This window comes from Phyllobates terribilis, unplaced genomic scaffold, assembly GCF_046119375.1.
Source record: "Phyllobates terribilis strain yellow unplaced genomic scaffold, ASM4611937v1 Scaffold_7656__1_contigs__length_36227, whole genome shotgun sequence".
Lineage (NCBI taxonomy): Eukaryota > Metazoa > Chordata > Amphibia > Anura > Dendrobatidae > Phyllobates > Phyllobates terribilis.
Window position 1 is genome coordinate 18,834 of NW_027370396.1, and position 17,395 is coordinate 36,228.

Consider the following 17,395-nt stretch of genomic DNA (forward strand, 5'->3'; position numbering starts at 1 on the left):
AAGGGATCTAGAGGTTGACAACATGTCTTCTTAACGGGAGTCCAGGAGCTCATCTCCACAAATGGACTTTTTAGGATCCTTGGGTGGCTCCGTAGTTTGAAACCAATTCTGGTTATCGCTTCTCGGCCTTTTGGCTAAGATCAAGTGTAGTATCTGTTCTTATCAGTTTAATATCTGATACGTCCCCTATCTGGGGACCATATATTAAATGGATTTTTAGAACAGGGAGATGGAAAAAGAGCTTGCTCTGTCCACTCCACGCATTGACCTGGTATTGCAGTATCTCCAGGACCGGTGCACCCCTTCTTTAATGCAGTTTCTAAAATCAGAAAGAATTGAATTCAATGTTTTTTGTTCATTTTGCTTGTTTGTCGGATTTTGGGATGGACTCTTTGGCTCTGCTTTTCTTCTCCTCATTGGATTTTTCATGTTCAAAGTTGCAGAAGCCAGATTACAAGCTCATTTTGGTTCAACTTCAGCAACTGTGCATTGCATTGCCATGTAATGTGATGCAATGCTATCTTTCTAGCTCTCCCTTTCTACTTCCTTTTGGATAAACAGACATATTAGGCAAGCATTTTGGAGCTTTCACCTAAATAACTACAGGTGGTGAGATAAGCTGCACAATATAATTGACCTTTCAGTATATTGTTGCACACACACCATCTATTTAGCAAATGCCCTTGTTATCAACAGCAGCCTTTTAAACTCACCCGAGCTAACAGGTATGTGCGCTGGTTACACTGCTGCGCTTAAAATTTCTTTTTTGGTTTGCTACAATGCCTTTTCTGAAACGTTGTCTCCTTCTGCTGGAACACTGACTTCTTTCATTTAATGCCTGCAGACTATAAAAGAGAACCCAACCCAAAAAGTTTGGTTGATTAGTCTGTGGCATTCTGTTAAACTGTTGCTTATGGCGGTCTCTGTGAGCTTCTCAGCGACATTCAGCCAGCCAGGTATCCTGCCTGCAGTAGATGGAATGTGGCAATGGAACGCTGGCTGCGCGTGTCATAATAGGCTCTGAGCCTTTATATAACTGTGCACAGCAGCAGCCACCTTCAGTCTGCTGCTGGACAGCCAGCAGCAGCAGCAGCAGGAGAGGTATGTAATCAGGAGCCCTCCTGCTAAGGGTAGACAGCTGCTCGTTCCACCCCACCCCCCGCCTTAATTGGTTCTCCTCCCTTCCAACGGTGTTGAGGCGGGTGGGAACAGCAGGGGGTGAAGGTGCTGTGTTTAAAGAGGTGGAGTTATGCAGATCTAAAACGCGTGGATTGCAGCAGCAGCAAGCCGAAAAGTGCAGGCATGTAAGGGATCTAGAGGTTGACAACATGTCTTCTTAACGGGAGTCCAGGAGCTCATCTCCACAAATGGACTTTTTAGGATCCTTGGGTGGCTCCGTAGTTTGAAACCAATTCTGGTTATCGCTTCTCGGCCTTTTGGCTAAGATCAAGTGTAGTATCTGTTCTTATCAGTTTAATATCTGATACGTCCCCTATCTGGGGACCATATATTAAATGGATTTTTAGAACAGGGAGATGGAAAAAGAGCTTGCTCTGTCCACTCCACGCATTGACCTGGTATTGCAGTATCTCCAGGACCGGTGCACCCCTTCTTTAATGCAGTTTCTAAAATCAGAAAGAATTGAATTCAATGTTTTTTGTTCATTTTGCTTGTTTGTCGGATTTTGGGATGGACTCTTTGGCTCTGCTTTTCTTCTCCTCATTGGATTTTTCATGTTCAAAGTTGCAGAAGCCAGATTACAAGCTCATTTTGGTTCAACTTCAGCAACTGTGCATTGCATTGCCATGTAATGTGATGCAATGCTATCTTTCTAGCTCTCCCTTTCTACTTCCTTTTGGATAAACAGACATATTAGGCAAGCATTTTGGAGCTTTCACCTAAATAACTACAGGTGGTGAGATAAGCTGCACAATATAATTGACCTTTCAGTATATTGTTGCACACACACCATCTATTTAGCAAATGCCCTTGTTATCAACAGCAGCCTTTTAAACTCACCCGAGCTAACAGGTATGTGCGCTGGTTACACTGCTGCGCTTAAAATTTCTTTTTTGGTTTGCTACAATGCCTTTTCTGAAACGTTGTCTCCTTCTGCTGGAACACTGACTTCTTTCATTTAATGCCTGCAGACTATAAAAGAGAACCCAACCCAAAAAGTTTGGTTGATTAGTCTGTGGCATTCTGTTAAACTGTTGCTTATGGCGGTCTCTGTGAGCTTCTCAGCGACATTCAGCCAGCCAGGTATCCTGCCTGCAGTAGATGGAATGTGGCAATGGAACGCTGGCTGCGCGTGTCATAATAGGCTCTGAGCCTTTATATAACTGTGCACAGCAGCAGCCACCTTCAGTCTGCTGCTGGACAGCCAGCAGCAGCAGCAGCAGGAGAGGTATGTAATCAGGAGCCCTCCTGCTAAGGGTAGACAGCTGCTCGTTCCACCCCACCCCCCGCCTTAATTGGTTCTCCTCCCTTCCAACGGTGTTGAGGCGGGTGGGAACAGCAGGGGGTGAAGGTGCTGTGTTTAAAGAGGTGGAGTTATGCAGATCTAAAACGCGTGGATTGCAGCAGCAGCAAGCCGAAAAGTGCAGGCATGTAAGGGATCTAGAGGTTGACAACATGTCTTCTTAACGGGAGTCCAGGAGCTCATCTCCACAAATGGACTTTTTAGGATCCTTGGGTGGCTCCGTAGTTTGAAACCAATTCTGGTTATCGCTTCTCGGCCTTTTGGCTAAGATCAAGTGTAGTATCTGTTCTTATCAGTTTAATATCTGATACGTCCCCTATCTGGGGACCATATATTAAATGGATTTTTAGAACAGGGAGATGGAAAAAGAGCTTGCTCTGTCCACTCCACGCATTGACCTGGTATTGCAGTATCTCCAGGACCGGTGCACCCCTTCTTTAATGCAGTTTCTAAAATCAGAAAGAATTGAATTCAATGTTTTTTGTTCATTTTGCTTGTTTGTCGGATTTTGGGATGGACTCTTTGGCTCTGCTTTTCTTCTCCTCATTGGATTTTTCATGTTCAAAGTTGCAGAAGCCAGATTACAAGCTCATTTTGGTTCAACTTCAGCAACTGTGCATTGCATTGCCATGTAATGTGATGCAATGCTATCTTTCTAGCTCTCCCTTTCTACTTCCTTTTGGATAAACAGACATATTAGGCAAGCATTTTGGAGCTTTCACCTAAATAACTACAGGTGGTGAGATAAGCTGCACAATATAATTGACCTTTCAGTATATTGTTGCACACACACCATCTATTTAGCAAATGCCCTTGTTATCAACAGCAGCCTTTTAAACTCACCCGAGCTAACAGGTATGTGCGCTGGTTACACTGCTGCGCTTAAAATTTCTTTTTTGGTTTGCTACAATGCCTTTTCTGAAACGTTGTCTCCTTCTGCTGGAACACTGACTTCTTTCATTTAATGCCTGCAGACTATAAAAGAGAACCCAACCCAAAAAGTTTGGTTGATTAGTCTGTGGCATTCTGTTAAACTGTTGCTTATGGCGGTCTCTGTGAGCTTCTCAGCGACATTCAGCCAGCCAGGTATCCTGCCTGCAGTAGATGGAATGTGGCAATGGAACGCTGGCTGCGCGTGTCATAATAGGCTCTGAGCCTTTATATAACTGTGCACAGCAGCAGCCACCTTCAGTCTGCTGCTGGACAGCCAGCAGCAGCAGCAGCAGGAGAGGTATGTAATCAGGAGCCCTCCTGCTAAGGGTAGACAGCTGCTCGTTCCACCCCACCCCCCGCCTTAATTGGTTCTCCTCCCTTCCAACGGTGTTGAGGCGGGTGGGAACAGCAGGGGGTGAAGGTGCTGTGTTTAAAGAGGTGGAGTTATGCAGATCTAAAACGCGTGGATTGCAGCAGCAGCAAGCCGAAAAGTGCAGGCATGTAAGGGATCTAGAGGTTGACAACATGTCTTCTTAACGGGAGTCCAGGAGCTCATCTCCACAAATGGACTTTTTAGGATCCTTGGGTGGCTCCGTAGTTTGAAACCAATTCTGGTTATCGCTTCTCGGCCTTTTGGCTAAGATCAAGTGTAGTATCTGTTCTTATCAGTTTAATATCTGATACGTCCCCTATCTGGGGACCATATATTAAATGGATTTTTAGAACAGGGAGATGGAAAAAGAGCTTGCTCTGTCCACTCCACGCATTGACCTGGTATTGCAGTATCTCCAGGACCGGTGCACCCCTTCTTTAATGCAGTTTCTAAAATCAGAAAGAATTGAATTCAATGTTTTTTGTTCATTTTGCTTGTTTGTCGGATTTTGGGATGGACTCTTTGGCTCTGCTTTTCTTCTCCTCATTGGATTTTTCATGTTCAAAGTTGCAGAAGCCAGATTACAAGCTCATTTTGGTTCAACTTCAGCAACTGTGCATTGCATTGCCATGTAATGTGATGCAATGCTATCTTTCTAGCTCTCCCTTTCTACTTCCTTTTGGATAAACAGACATATTAGGCAAGCATTTTGGAGCTTTCACCTAAATAACTACAGGTGGTGAGATAAGCTGCACAATATAATTGACCTTTCAGTATATTGTTGCACACACACCATCTATTTAGCAAATGCCCTTGTTATCAACAGCAGCCTTTTAAACTCACCCGAGCTAACAGGTATGTGCGCTGGTTACACTGCTGCGCTTAAAATTTCTTTTTTGGTTTGCTACAATGCCTTTTCTGAAACGTTGTCTCCTTCTGCTGGAACACTGACTTCTTTCATTTAATGCCTGCAGACTATAAAAGAGAACCCAACCCAAAAAGTTTGGTTGATTAGTCTGTGGCATTCTGTTAAACTGTTGCTTATGGCGGTCTCTGTGAGCTTCTCAGCGACATTCAGCCAGCCAGGTATCCTGCCTGCAGTAGATGGAATGTGGCAATGGAACGCTGGCTGCGCGTGTCATAATAGGCTCTGAGCCTTTATATAACTGTGCACAGCAGCAGCCACCTTCAGTCTGCTGCTGGACAGCCAGCAGCAGCAGCAGCAGGAGAGGTATGTAATCAGGAGCCCTCCTGCTAAGGGTAGACAGCTGCTCGTTCCACCCCACCCCCCGCCTTAATTGGTTCTCCTCCCTTCCAACGGTGTTGAGGCGGGTGGGAACAGCAGGGGGTGAAGGTGCTGTGTTTAAAGAGGTGGAGTTATGCAGATCTAAAACGCGTGGATTGCAGCAGCAGCAAGCCGAAAAGTGCAGGCATGTAAGGGATCTAGAGGTTGACAACATGTCTTCTTAACGGGAGTCCAGGAGCTCATCTCCACAAATGGACTTTTTAGGATCCTTGGGTGGCTCCGTAGTTTGAAACCAATTCTGGTTATCGCTTCTCGGCCTTTTGGCTAAGATCAAGTGTAGTATCTGTTCTTATCAGTTTAATATCTGATACGTCCCCTATCTGGGGACCATATATTAAATGGATTTTTAGAACAGGGAGATGGAAAAAGAGCTTGCTCTGTCCACTCCACGCATTGACCTGGTATTGCAGTATCTCCAGGACCGGTGCACCCCTTCTTTAATGCAGTTTCTAAAATCAGAAAGAATTGAATTCAATGTTTTTTGTTCATTTTGCTTGTTTGTCGGATTTTGGGATGGACTCTTTGGCTCTGCTTTTCTTCTCCTCATTGGATTTTTCATGTTCAAAGTTGCAGAAGCCAGATTACAAGCTCATTTTGGTTCAACTTCAGCAACTGTGCATTGCATTGCCATGTAATGTGATGCAATGCTATCTTTCTAGCTCTCCCTTTCTACTTCCTTTTGGATAAACAGACATATTAGGCAAGCATTTTGGAGCTTTCACCTAAATAACTACAGGTGGTGAGATAAGCTGCACAATATAATTGACCTTTCAGTATATTGTTGCACACACACCATCTATTTAGCAAATGCCCTTGTTATCAACAGCAGCCTTTTAAACTCACCCGAGCTAACAGGTATGTGCGCTGGTTACACTGCTGCGCTTAAAATTTCTTTTTTGGTTTGCTACAATGCCTTTTCTGAAACGTTGTCTCCTTCTGCTGGAACACTGACTTCTTTCATTTAATGCCTGCAGACTATAAAAGAGAACCCAACCCAAAAAGTTTGGTTGATTAGTCTGTGGCATTCTGTTAAACTGTTGCTTATGGCGGTCTCTGTGAGCTTCTCAGCGACATTCAGCCAGCCAGGTATCCTGCCTGCAGTAGATGGAATGTGGCAATGGAACGCTGGCTGCGCGTGTCATAATAGGCTCTGAGCCTTTATATAACTGTGCACAGCAGCAGCCACCTTCAGTCTGCTGCTGGACAGCCAGCAGCAGCAGCAGCAGGAGAGGTATGTAATCAGGAGCCCTCCTGCTAAGGGTAGACAGCTGCTCGTTCCACCCCACCCCCCGCCTTAATTGGTTCTCCTCCCTTCCAACGGTGTTGAGGCGGGTGGGAACAGCAGGGGGTGAAGGTGCTGTGTTTAAAGAGGTGGAGTTATGCAGATCTAAAACGCGTGGATTGCAGCAGCAGCAAGCCGAAAAGTGCAGGCATGTAAGGGATCTAGAGGTTGACAACATGTCTTCTTAACGGGAGTCCAGGAGCTCATCTCCACAAATGGACTTTTTAGGATCCTTGGGTGGCTCCGTAGTTTGAAACCAATTCTGGTTATCGCTTCTCGGCCTTTTGGCTAAGATCAAGTGTAGTATCTGTTCTTATCAGTTTAATATCTGATACGTCCCCTATCTGGGGACCATATATTAAATGGATTTTTAGAACAGGGAGATGGAAAAAGAGCTTGCTCTGTCCACTCCACGCATTGACCTGGTATTGCAGTATCTCCAGGACCGGTGCACCCCTTCTTTAATGCAGTTTCTAAAATCAGAAAGAATTGAATTCAATGTTTTTTGTTCATTTTGCTTGTTTGTCGGATTTTGGGATGGACTCTTTGGCTCTGCTTTTCTTCTCCTCATTGGATTTTTCATGTTCAAAGTTGCAGAAGCCAGATTACAAGCTCATTTTGGTTCAACTTCAGCAACTGTGCATTGCATTGCCATGTAATGTGATGCAATGCTATCTTTCTAGCTCTCCCTTTCTACTTCCTTTTGGATAAACAGACATATTAGGCAAGCATTTTGGAGCTTTCACCTAAATAACTACAGGTGGTGAGATAAGCTGCACAATATAATTGACCTTTCAGTATATTGTTGCACACACACCATCTATTTAGCAAATGCCCTTGTTATCAACAGCAGCCTTTTAAACTCACCCGAGCTAACAGGTATGTGCGCTGGTTACACTGCTGCGCTTAAAATTTCTTTTTTGGTTTGCTACAATGCCTTTTCTGAAACGTTGTCTCCTTCTGCTGGAACACTGACTTCTTTCATTTAATGCCTGCAGACTATAAAAGAGAACCCAACCCAAAAAGTTTGGTTGATTAGTCTGTGGCATTCTGTTAAACTGTTGCTTATGGCGGTCTCTGTGAGCTTCTCAGCGACATTCAGCCAGCCAGGTATCCTGCCTGCAGTAGATGGAATGTGGCAATGGAACGCTGGCTGCGCGTGTCATAATAGGCTCTGAGCCTTTATATAACTGTGCACAGCAGCAGCCACCTTCAGTCTGCTGCTGGACAGCCAGCAGCAGCAGCAGCAGGAGAGGTATGTAATCAGGAGCCCTCCTGCTAAGGGTAGACAGCTGCTCGTTCCACCCCACCCCCCGCCTTAATTGGTTCTCCTCCCTTCCAACGGTGTTGAGGCGGGTGGGAACAGCAGGGGGTGAAGGTGCTGTGTTTAAAGAGGTGGAGTTATGCAGATCTAAAACGCGTGGATTGCAGCAGCAGCAAGCCGAAAAGTGCAGGCATGTAAGGGATCTAGAGGTTGACAACATGTCTTCTTAACGGGAGTCCAGGAGCTCATCTCCACAAATGGACTTTTTAGGATCCTTGGGTGGCTCCGTAGTTTGAAACCAATTCTGGTTATCGCTTCTCGGCCTTTTGGCTAAGATCAAGTGTAGTATCTGTTCTTATCAGTTTAATATCTGATACGTCCCCTATCTGGGGACCATATATTAAATGGATTTTTAGAACAGGGAGATGGAAAAAGAGCTTGCTCTGTCCACTCCACGCATTGACCTGGTATTGCAGTATCTCCAGGACCGGTGCACCCCTTCTTTAATGCAGTTTCTAAAATCAGAAAGAATTGAATTCAATGTTTTTTGTTCATTTTGCTTGTTTGTCGGATTTTGGGATGGACTCTTTGGCTCTGCTTTTCTTCTCCTCATTGGATTTTTCATGTTCAAAGTTGCAGAAGCCAGATTACAAGCTCATTTTGGTTCAACTTCAGCAACTGTGCATTGCATTGCCATGTAATGTGATGCAATGCTATCTTTCTAGCTCTCCCTTTCTACTTCCTTTTGGATAAACAGACATATTAGGCAAGCATTTTGGAGCTTTCACCTAAATAACTACAGGTGGTGAGATAAGCTGCACAATATAATTGACCTTTCAGTATATTGTTGCACACACACCATCTATTTAGCAAATGCCCTTGTTATCAACAGCAGCCTTTTAAACTCACCCGAGCTAACAGGTATGTGCGCTGGTTACACTGCTGCGCTTAAAATTTCTTTTTTGGTTTGCTACAATGCCTTTTCTGAAACGTTGTCTCCTTCTGCTGGAACACTGACTTCTTTCATTTAATGCCTGCAGACTATAAAAGAGAACCCAACCCAAAAAGTTTGGTTGATTAGTCTGTGGCATTCTGTTAAACTGTTGCTTATGGCGGTCTCTGTGAGCTTCTCAGCGACATTCAGCCAGCCAGGTATCCTGCCTGCAGTAGATGGAATGTGGCAATGGAACGCTGGCTGCGCGTGTCATAATAGGCTCTGAGCCTTTATATAACTGTGCACAGCAGCAGCCACCTTCAGTCTGCTGCTGGACAGCCAGCAGCAGCAGCAGCAGGAGAGGTATGTAATCAGGAGCCCTCCTGCTAAGGGTAGACAGCTGCTCGTTCCACCCCACCCCCCGCCTTAATTGGTTCTCCTCCCTTCCAACGGTGTTGAGGCGGGTGGGAACAGCAGGGGGTGAAGGTGCTGTGTTTAAAGAGGTGGAGTTATGCAGATCTAAAACGCGTGGATTGCAGCAGCAGCAAGCCGAAAAGTGCAGGCATGTAAGGGATCTAGAGGTTGACAACATGTCTTCTTAACGGGAGTCCAGGAGCTCATCTCCACAAATGGACTTTTTAGGATCCTTGGGTGGCTCCGTAGTTTGAAACCAATTCTGGTTATCGCTTCTCGGCCTTTTGGCTAAGATCAAGTGTAGTATCTGTTCTTATCAGTTTAATATCTGATACGTCCCCTATCTGGGGACCATATATTAAATGGATTTTTAGAACAGGGAGATGGAAAAAGAGCTTGCTCTGTCCACTCCACGCATTGACCTGGTATTGCAGTATCTCCAGGACCGGTGCACCCCTTCTTTAATGCAGTTTCTAAAATCAGAAAGAATTGAATTCAATGTTTTTTGTTCATTTTGCTTGTTTGTCGGATTTTGGGATGGACTCTTTGGCTCTGCTTTTCTTCTCCTCATTGGATTTTTCATGTTCAAAGTTGCAGAAGCCAGATTACAAGCTCATTTTGGTTCAACTTCAGCAACTGTGCATTGCATTGCCATGTAATGTGATGCAATGCTATCTTTCTAGCTCTCCCTTTCTACTTCCTTTTGGATAAACAGACATATTAGGCAAGCATTTTGGAGCTTTCACCTAAATAACTACAGGTGGTGAGATAAGCTGCACAATATAATTGACCTTTCAGTATATTGTTGCACACACACCATCTATTTAGCAAATGCCCTTGTTATCAACAGCAGCCTTTTAAACTCACCCGAGCTAACAGGTATGTGCGCTGGTTACACTGCTGCGCTTAAAATTTCTTTTTTGGTTTGCTACAATGCCTTTTCTGAAACGTTGTCTCCTTCTGCTGGAACACTGACTTCTTTCATTTAATGCCTGCAGACTATAAAAGAGAACCCAACCCAAAAAGTTTGGTTGATTAGTCTGTGGCATTCTGTTAAACTGTTGCTTATGGCGGTCTCTGTGAGCTTCTCAGCGACATTCAGCCAGCCAGGTATCCTGCCTGCAGTAGATGGAATGTGGCAATGGAACGCTGGCTGCGCGTGTCATAATAGGCTCTGAGCCTTTATATAACTGTGCACAGCAGCAGCCACCTTCAGTCTGCTGCTGGACAGCCAGCAGCAGCAGCAGCAGGAGAGGTATGTAATCAGGAGCCCTCCTGCTAAGGGTAGACAGCTGCTCGTTCCACCCCACCCCCCGCCTTAATTGGTTCTCCTCCCTTCCAACGGTGTTGAGGCGGGTGGGAACAGCAGGGGGTGAAGGTGCTGTGTTTAAAGAGGTGGAGTTATGCAGATCTAAAACGCGTGGATTGCAGCAGCAGCAAGCCGAAAAGTGCAGGCATGTAAGGGATCTAGAGGTTGACAACATGTCTTCTTAACGGGAGTCCAGGAGCTCATCTCCACAAATGGACTTTTTAGGATCCTTGGGTGGCTCCGTAGTTTGAAACCAATTCTGGTTATCGCTTCTCGGCCTTTTGGCTAAGATCAAGTGTAGTATCTGTTCTTATCAGTTTAATATCTGATACGTCCCCTATCTGGGGACCATATATTAAATGGATTTTTAGAACAGGGAGATGGAAAAAGAGCTTGCTCTGTCCACTCCACGCATTGACCTGGTATTGCAGTATCTCCAGGACCGGTGCACCCCTTCTTTAATGCAGTTTCTAAAATCAGAAAGAATTGAATTCAATGTTTTTTGTTCATTTTGCTTGTTTGTCGGATTTTGGGATGGACTCTTTGGCTCTGCTTTTCTTCTCCTCATTGGATTTTTCATGTTCAAAGTTGCAGAAGCCAGATTACAAGCTCATTTTGGTTCAACTTCAGCAACTGTGCATTGCATTGCCATGTAATGTGATGCAATGCTATCTTTCTAGCTCTCCCTTTCTACTTCCTTTTGGATAAACAGACATATTAGGCAAGCATTTTGGAGCTTTCACCTAAATAACTACAGGTGGTGAGATAAGCTGCACAATATAATTGACCTTTCAGTATATTGTTGCACACACACCATCTATTTAGCAAATGCCCTTGTTATCAACAGCAGCCTTTTAAACTCACCCGAGCTAACAGGTATGTGCGCTGGTTACACTGCTGCGCTTAAAATTTCTTTTTTGGTTTGCTACAATGCCTTTTCTGAAACGTTGTCTCCTTCTGCTGGAACACTGACTTCTTTCATTTAATGCCTGCAGACTATAAAAGAGAACCCAACCCAAAAAGTTTGGTTGATTAGTCTGTGGCATTCTGTTAAACTGTTGCTTATGGCGGTCTCTGTGAGCTTCTCAGCGACATTCAGCCAGCCAGGTATCCTGCCTGCAGTAGATGGAATGTGGCAATGGAACGCTGGCTGCGCGTGTCATAATAGGCTCTGAGCCTTTATATAACTGTGCACAGCAGCAGCCACCTTCAGTCTGCTGCTGGACAGCCAGCAGCAGCAGCAGCAGGAGAGGTATGTAATCAGGAGCCCTCCTGCTAAGGGTAGACAGCTGCTCGTTCCACCCCACCCCCCGCCTTAATTGGTTCTCCTCCCTTCCAACGGTGTTGAGGCGGGTGGGAACAGCAGGGGGTGAAGGTGCTGTGTTTAAAGAGGTGGAGTTATGCAGATCTAAAACGCGTGGATTGCAGCAGCAGCAAGCCGAAAAGTGCAGGCATGTAAGGGATCTAGAGGTTGACAACATGTCTTCTTAACGGGAGTCCAGGAGCTCATCTCCACAAATGGACTTTTTAGGATCCTTGGGTGGCTCCGTAGTTTGAAACCAATTCTGGTTATCGCTTCTCGGCCTTTTGGCTAAGATCAAGTGTAGTATCTGTTCTTATCAGTTTAATATCTGATACGTCCCCTATCTGGGGACCATATATTAAATGGATTTTTAGAACAGGGAGATGGAAAAAGAGCTTGCTCTGTCCACTCCACGCATTGACCTGGTATTGCAGTATCTCCAGGACCGGTGCACCCCTTCTTTAATGCAGTTTCTAAAATCAGAAAGAATTGAATTCAATGTTTTTTGTTCATTTTGCTTGTTTGTCGGATTTTGGGATGGACTCTTTGGCTCTGCTTTTCTTCTCCTCATTGGATTTTTCATGTTCAAAGTTGCAGAAGCCAGATTACAAGCTCATTTTGGTTCAACTTCAGCAACTGTGCATTGCATTGCCATGTAATGTGATGCAATGCTATCTTTCTAGCTCTCCCTTTCTACTTCCTTTTGGATAAACAGACATATTAGGCAAGCATTTTGGAGCTTTCACCTAAATAACTACAGGTGGTGAGATAAGCTGCACAATATAATTGACCTTTCAGTATATTGTTGCACACACACCATCTATTTAGCAAATGCCCTTGTTATCAACAGCAGCCTTTTAAACTCACCCGAGCTAACAGGTATGTGCGCTGGTTACACTGCTGCGCTTAAAATTTCTTTTTTGGTTTGCTACAATGCCTTTTCTGAAACGTTGTCTCCTTCTGCTGGAACACTGACTTCTTTCATTTAATGCCTGCAGACTATAAAAGAGAACCCAACCCAAAAAGTTTGGTTGATTAGTCTGTGGCATTCTGTTAAACTGTTGCTTATGGCGGTCTCTGTGAGCTTCTCAGCGACATTCAGCCAGCCAGGTATCCTGCCTGCAGTAGATGGAATGTGGCAATGGAACGCTGGCTGCGCGTGTCATAATAGGCTCTGAGCCTTTATATAACTGTGCACAGCAGCAGCCACCTTCAGTCTGCTGCTGGACAGCCAGCAGCAGCAGCAGCAGGAGAGGTATGTAATCAGGAGCCCTCCTGCTAAGGGTAGACAGCTGCTCGTTCCACCCCACCCCCCGCCTTAATTGGTTCTCCTCCCTTCCAACGGTGTTGAGGCGGGTGGGAACAGCAGGGGGTGAAGGTGCTGTGTTTAAAGAGGTGGAGTTATGCAGATCTAAAACGCGTGGATTGCAGCAGCAGCAAGCCGAAAAGTGCAGGCATGTAAGGGATCTAGAGGTTGACAACATGTCTTCTTAACGGGAGTCCAGGAGCTCATCTCCACAAATGGACTTTTAGGATCCTTGGGTGGCTCCGTAGTTTGAAACCAATTCTGGTTATCGCTTCTCGGCCTTTTGGCTAAGATCAAGTGTAGTATCTGTTCTTATCAGTTTAATATCTGATACGTCCCCTATCTGGGGACCATATATTAAATGGATTTTTAGAACAGGGAGATGGAAAAAGAGCTTGCTCTGTCCACTCCACGCATTGACCTGGTATTGCAGTATCTCCAGGACCGGTGCACCCCTTCTTTAATGCAGTTTCTAAAATCAGAAAGAATTGAATTCAATGTTTTTTGTTCATTTTGCTTGTTTGTCGGATTTTGGGATGGACTCTTTGGCTCTGCTTTTCTTCTCCTCATTGGATTTTTCATGTTCAAAGTTGCAGAAGCCAGATTACAAGCTCATTTTGGTTCAACTTCAGCAACTGTGCATTGCATTGCCATGTAATGTGATGCAATGCTATCTTTCTAGCTCTCCCTTTCTACTTCCTTTTGGATAAACAGACATATTAGGCAAGCATTTTGGAGCTTTCACCTAAATAACTACAGGTGGTGAGATAAGCTGCACAATATAATTGACCTTTCAGTATATTGTTGCACACACACCATCTATTTAGCAAAATGCCCTTGTTATCAACAGCAGCCTTTTAAACTCACCCGAGCTAACAGGTATGTGCGCTGGTTACACTGCTGCGCTTAAAATTTCTTTTTTGGTTTGCTACAATGCCTTTTCTGAAACGTTGTCTCCTTCTGCTGGAACACTGACTTCTTTCATTTAATGCCTGCAGACTATAAAAGAGAACCCAACCCAAAAAGTTTGGTTGATTAGTCTGTGGCATTCTGTTAAACTGTTGCTTATGGCGGTCTCTGTGAGCTTCTCAGCGACATTCAGCCAGCCAGGTATCCTGCCTGCAGTAGATGGAATGTGGCAATGGAACGCTGGCTGCGCGTGTCATAATAGGCTCTGAGCCTTTATATAACTGTGCACAGCAGCAGCCACCTTCAGTCTGCTGCTGGACAGCCAGCAGCAGCAGCAGCAGGAGAGGTATGTAATCAGGAGCCCTCCTGCTAAGGGTAGACAGCTGCTCGTTCCACCCCACCCCCCGCCTTAATTGGTTCTCCTCCCTTCCAACGGTGTTGAGGCGGGTGGGAACAGCAGGGGGTGAAGGTGCTGTGTTTAAAGAGGTGGAGTTATGCAGATCTAAAACGCGTGGATTGCAGCAGCAGCAAGCCGAAAAGTGCAGGCATGTAAGGGATCTAGAGGTTGACAACATGTCTTCTTAACGGGAGTCCAGGAGCTCATCTCCACAAATGGACTTTTTAGGATCCTTGGGTGGCTCCGTAGTTTGAAACCAATTCTGGTTATCGCTTCTCGGCCTTTTGGCTAAGATCAAGTGTAGTATCTGTTCTTATCAGTTTAATATCTGATACGTCCCCTATCTGGGGACCATATATTAAATGGATTTTTAGAACAGGGAGATGGAAAAAGAGCTTGCTCTGTCCACTCCACGCATTGACCTGGTATTGCAGTATCTCCAGGACCGGTGCACCCCTTCTTTAATGCAGTTTCTAAAATCAGAAAGAATTGAATTCAATGTTTTTTGTTCATTTTGCTTGTTTGTCGGATTTTGGGATGGACTCTTTGGCTCTGCTTTTCTTCTCCTCATTGGATTTTTCATGTTCAAAGTTGCAGAAGCCAGATTACAAGCTCATTTTGGTTCAACTTCAGCAACTGTGCATTGCATTGCCATGTAATGTGATGCAATGCTATCTTTCTAGCTCTCCCTTTCTACTTCCTTTTGGATAAACAGACATATTAGGCAAGCATTTTGGAGCTTTCACCTAAATAACTACAGGTGGTGAGATAAGCTGCACAATATAATTGACCTTTCAGTATATTGTTGCACACACACCATCTATTTAGCAAATGCCCTTGTTATCAACAGCAGCCTTTTAAACTCACCCGAGCTAACAGGTATGTGCGCTGGTTACACTGCTGCGCTTAAAATTTCTTTTTTGGTTTGCTACAATGCCTTTTCTGAAACGTTGTCTCCTTCTGCTGGAACACTGACTTCTTTCATTTAATGCCTGCAGACTATAAAAGAGAACCCAACCCAAAAAGTTTGGTTGATTAGTCTGTGGCATTCTGTTAAACTGTTGCTTATGGCGGTCTCTGTGAGCTTCTCAGCGACATTCAGCCAGCCAGGTATCCTGCCTGCAGTAGATGGAATGTGGCAATGGAACGCTGGCTGCGCGTGTCATAATAGGCTCTGAGCCTTTATATAACTGTGCACAGCAGCAGCCACCTTCAGTCTGCTGCTGGACAGCCAGCAGCAGCAGCAGCAGGAGAGGTATGTAATCAGGAGCCCTCCTGCTAAGGGTAGACAGCTGCTCGTTCCACCCCACCCCCCGCCTTAATTGGTTCTCCTCCCTTCCAACGGTGTTGAGGCGGGTGGGAACAGCAGGGGGTGAAGGTGCTGTGTTTAAAGAGGTGGAGTTATGCAGATCTAAAACGCGTGGATTGCAGCAGCAGCAAGCCGAAAAGTGCAGGCATGTAAGGGATCTAGAGGTTGACAACATGTCTTCTTAACGGGAGTCCAGGAGCTCATCTCCACAAATGGACTTTTTAGGATCCTTGGGTGGCTCCGTAGTTTGAAACCAATTCTGGTTATCGCTTCTCGGCCTTTTGGCTAAGATCAAGTGTAGTATCTGTTCTTATCAGTTTAATATCTGATACGTCCCCTATCTGGGGACCATATATTAAATGGATTTTTAGAACAGGGAGATGGAAAAAGAGCTTGCTCTGTCCACTCCACGCATTGACCTGGTATTGCAGTATCTCCAGGACCGGTGCACCCCTTCTTTAATGCAGTTTCTAAAATCAGAAAGAATTGAATTCAATGTTTTTTGTTCATTTTGCTTGTTTGTCGGATTTTGGGATGGACTCTTTGGCTCTGCTTTTCTTCTCCTCATTGGATTTTTCATGTTCAAAGTTGCAGAAGCCAGATTACAAGCTCATTTTGGTTCAACTTCAGCAACTGTGCATTGCATTGCCATGTAATGTGATGCAATGCTATCTTTCTAGCTCTCCCTTTCTACTTCCTTTTGGATAAACAGACATATTAGGCAAGCATTTTGGAGCTTTCACCTAAATAACTACAGGTGGTGAGATAAGCTGCACAATATAATTGACCTTTCAGTATATTGTTGCACACACACCATCTATTTAGCAAATGCCCTTGTTATCAACAGCAGCCTTTTAAACTCACCCGAGCTAACAGGTATGTGCGCTGGTTACACTGCTGCGCTTAAAATTTCTTTTTTGGTTTGCTACAATGCCTTTTCTGAAACGTTGTCTCCTTCTGCTGGAACACTGACTTCTTTCATTTAATGCCTGCAGACTATAAAAGAGAACCCAACCCAAAAAGTTTGGTTGATTAGTCTGTGGCATTCTGTTAAACTGTTGCTTATGGCGGTCTCTGTGAGCTTCTCAGCGACATTCAGCCAGCCAGGTATCCTGCCTGCAGTAGATGGAATGTGGCAATGGAACGCTGGCTGCGCGTGTCATAATAGGCTCTGAGCCTTTATATAACTGTGCACAGCAGCAGCCACCTTCAGTCTGCTGCTGGACAGCCAGCAGCAGCAGCAGCAGGAGAGGTATGTAATCAGGAGCCCTCCTGCTAAGGGTAGACAGCTGCTCGTTCCACCCCACCCCCCGCCTTAATTGGTTCTCCTCCCTTCCAACGGTGTTGAGGCGGGTGGGAACAGCAGGGGGTGAAGGTGCTGTGTTTAAAGAGGTGGAGTTATGCAGATCTAAAACGCGTGGATTGCAGCAGCAGCAAGCCGAAAAGTGCAGGCATGTAAGGGATCTAGAGGTTGACAACATGTCTTCTTAACGGGAGTCCAGGAGCTCATCTCCACAAATGGACTTTTTAGGATCCTTGGGTGGCTCCGTAGTTTGAAACCAATTCTGGTTATCGCTTCTCGGCCTTTTGGCTAAGATCAAGTGTAGTATCTGTTCTTATCAGTTTAATATCTGATACGTCCCCTATCTGGGGACCATATATTAAATGGATTTTTAGAACAGGGAGATGGAAAAAGAGCTTGCTCTGTCCACTCCACGCATTGACCTGGTATTGCAGTATCTCCAGGACCGGTGCACCCCTTCTTTAATGCAGTTTCTAAAATCAGAAAGAATTGAATTCAATGTTTTTTGTTCATTTTGCTTGTTTGTCGGATTTTGGATGGACTCTTTGGCTCTGCTTTTCTTCTCCTCATT

The 17,395-nt window shown here is 44.9% G+C and overlaps 14 non-coding genes across 14 annotated transcripts; all 14 read left to right on the top strand.

Annotated features, from left to right (window-relative positions):
* Positions 1-114: 114 nt before the first annotated feature.
* On the top strand, positions 115-305 carry LOC141251758 (U2 spliceosomal RNA). Its single transcript, XR_012313373.1, has one exon. It is a non-coding gene; the product is annotated as a U2 spliceosomal RNA (small nuclear RNA).
* Positions 306-1,420: 1,115 nt separating this feature from the next.
* On the top strand, positions 1,421-1,611 carry LOC141251759 (U2 spliceosomal RNA). Its single transcript, XR_012313374.1, has one exon. It is a non-coding gene; the product is annotated as a U2 spliceosomal RNA (small nuclear RNA).
* Positions 1,612-2,726: 1,115 nt separating this feature from the next.
* Positions 2,727-2,917, top strand: LOC141251761 (U2 spliceosomal RNA). The gene has a single exon (XR_012313377.1). It is a non-coding gene; the product is annotated as a U2 spliceosomal RNA (small nuclear RNA).
* Positions 2,918-4,032: 1,115 nt separating this feature from the next.
* Positions 4,033-4,223, top strand: LOC141251762 (U2 spliceosomal RNA). Its single transcript, XR_012313378.1, has one exon. It is a non-coding gene; the product is annotated as a U2 spliceosomal RNA (small nuclear RNA).
* A 1,115-nt stretch (positions 4,224-5,338) lies between these two features.
* On the top strand, positions 5,339-5,529 carry LOC141251763 (U2 spliceosomal RNA). Its single transcript, XR_012313379.1, has one exon. It is a non-coding gene; the product is annotated as a U2 spliceosomal RNA (small nuclear RNA).
* A 1,115-nt stretch (positions 5,530-6,644) lies between these two features.
* On the top strand, positions 6,645-6,835 carry LOC141251764 (U2 spliceosomal RNA). The gene has a single exon (XR_012313380.1). It is a non-coding gene; the product is annotated as a U2 spliceosomal RNA (small nuclear RNA).
* A 1,115-nt stretch (positions 6,836-7,950) lies between these two features.
* LOC141251765 (U2 spliceosomal RNA) lies at positions 7,951-8,141 on the top strand. Its single transcript, XR_012313381.1, has one exon. It is a non-coding gene; the product is annotated as a U2 spliceosomal RNA (small nuclear RNA).
* A 1,115-nt stretch (positions 8,142-9,256) lies between these two features.
* LOC141251767 (U2 spliceosomal RNA) lies at positions 9,257-9,447 on the top strand. The gene has a single exon (XR_012313382.1). It is a non-coding gene; the product is annotated as a U2 spliceosomal RNA (small nuclear RNA).
* A 1,115-nt stretch (positions 9,448-10,562) lies between these two features.
* On the top strand, positions 10,563-10,753 carry LOC141251768 (U2 spliceosomal RNA). Its single transcript, XR_012313383.1, has one exon. It is a non-coding gene; the product is annotated as a U2 spliceosomal RNA (small nuclear RNA).
* A 1,115-nt stretch (positions 10,754-11,868) lies between these two features.
* On the top strand, positions 11,869-12,059 carry LOC141251769 (U2 spliceosomal RNA). Its single transcript, XR_012313384.1, has one exon. It is a non-coding gene; the product is annotated as a U2 spliceosomal RNA (small nuclear RNA).
* Positions 12,060-13,173: 1,114 nt separating this feature from the next.
* On the top strand, positions 13,174-13,364 carry LOC141251770 (U2 spliceosomal RNA). Its single transcript, XR_012313385.1, has one exon. It is a non-coding gene; the product is annotated as a U2 spliceosomal RNA (small nuclear RNA).
* A 1,116-nt stretch (positions 13,365-14,480) lies between these two features.
* Positions 14,481-14,671, top strand: LOC141251771 (U2 spliceosomal RNA). The gene has a single exon (XR_012313387.1). It is a non-coding gene; the product is annotated as a U2 spliceosomal RNA (small nuclear RNA).
* Positions 14,672-15,786: 1,115 nt separating this feature from the next.
* On the top strand, positions 15,787-15,977 carry LOC141251773 (U2 spliceosomal RNA). Its single transcript, XR_012313389.1, has one exon. It is a non-coding gene; the product is annotated as a U2 spliceosomal RNA (small nuclear RNA).
* Positions 15,978-17,092: 1,115 nt separating this feature from the next.
* LOC141251774 (U2 spliceosomal RNA) lies at positions 17,093-17,283 on the top strand. Its single transcript, XR_012313390.1, has one exon. It is a non-coding gene; the product is annotated as a U2 spliceosomal RNA (small nuclear RNA).
* The last annotated feature ends 112 nt before the right edge of the window (positions 17,284-17,395 follow it).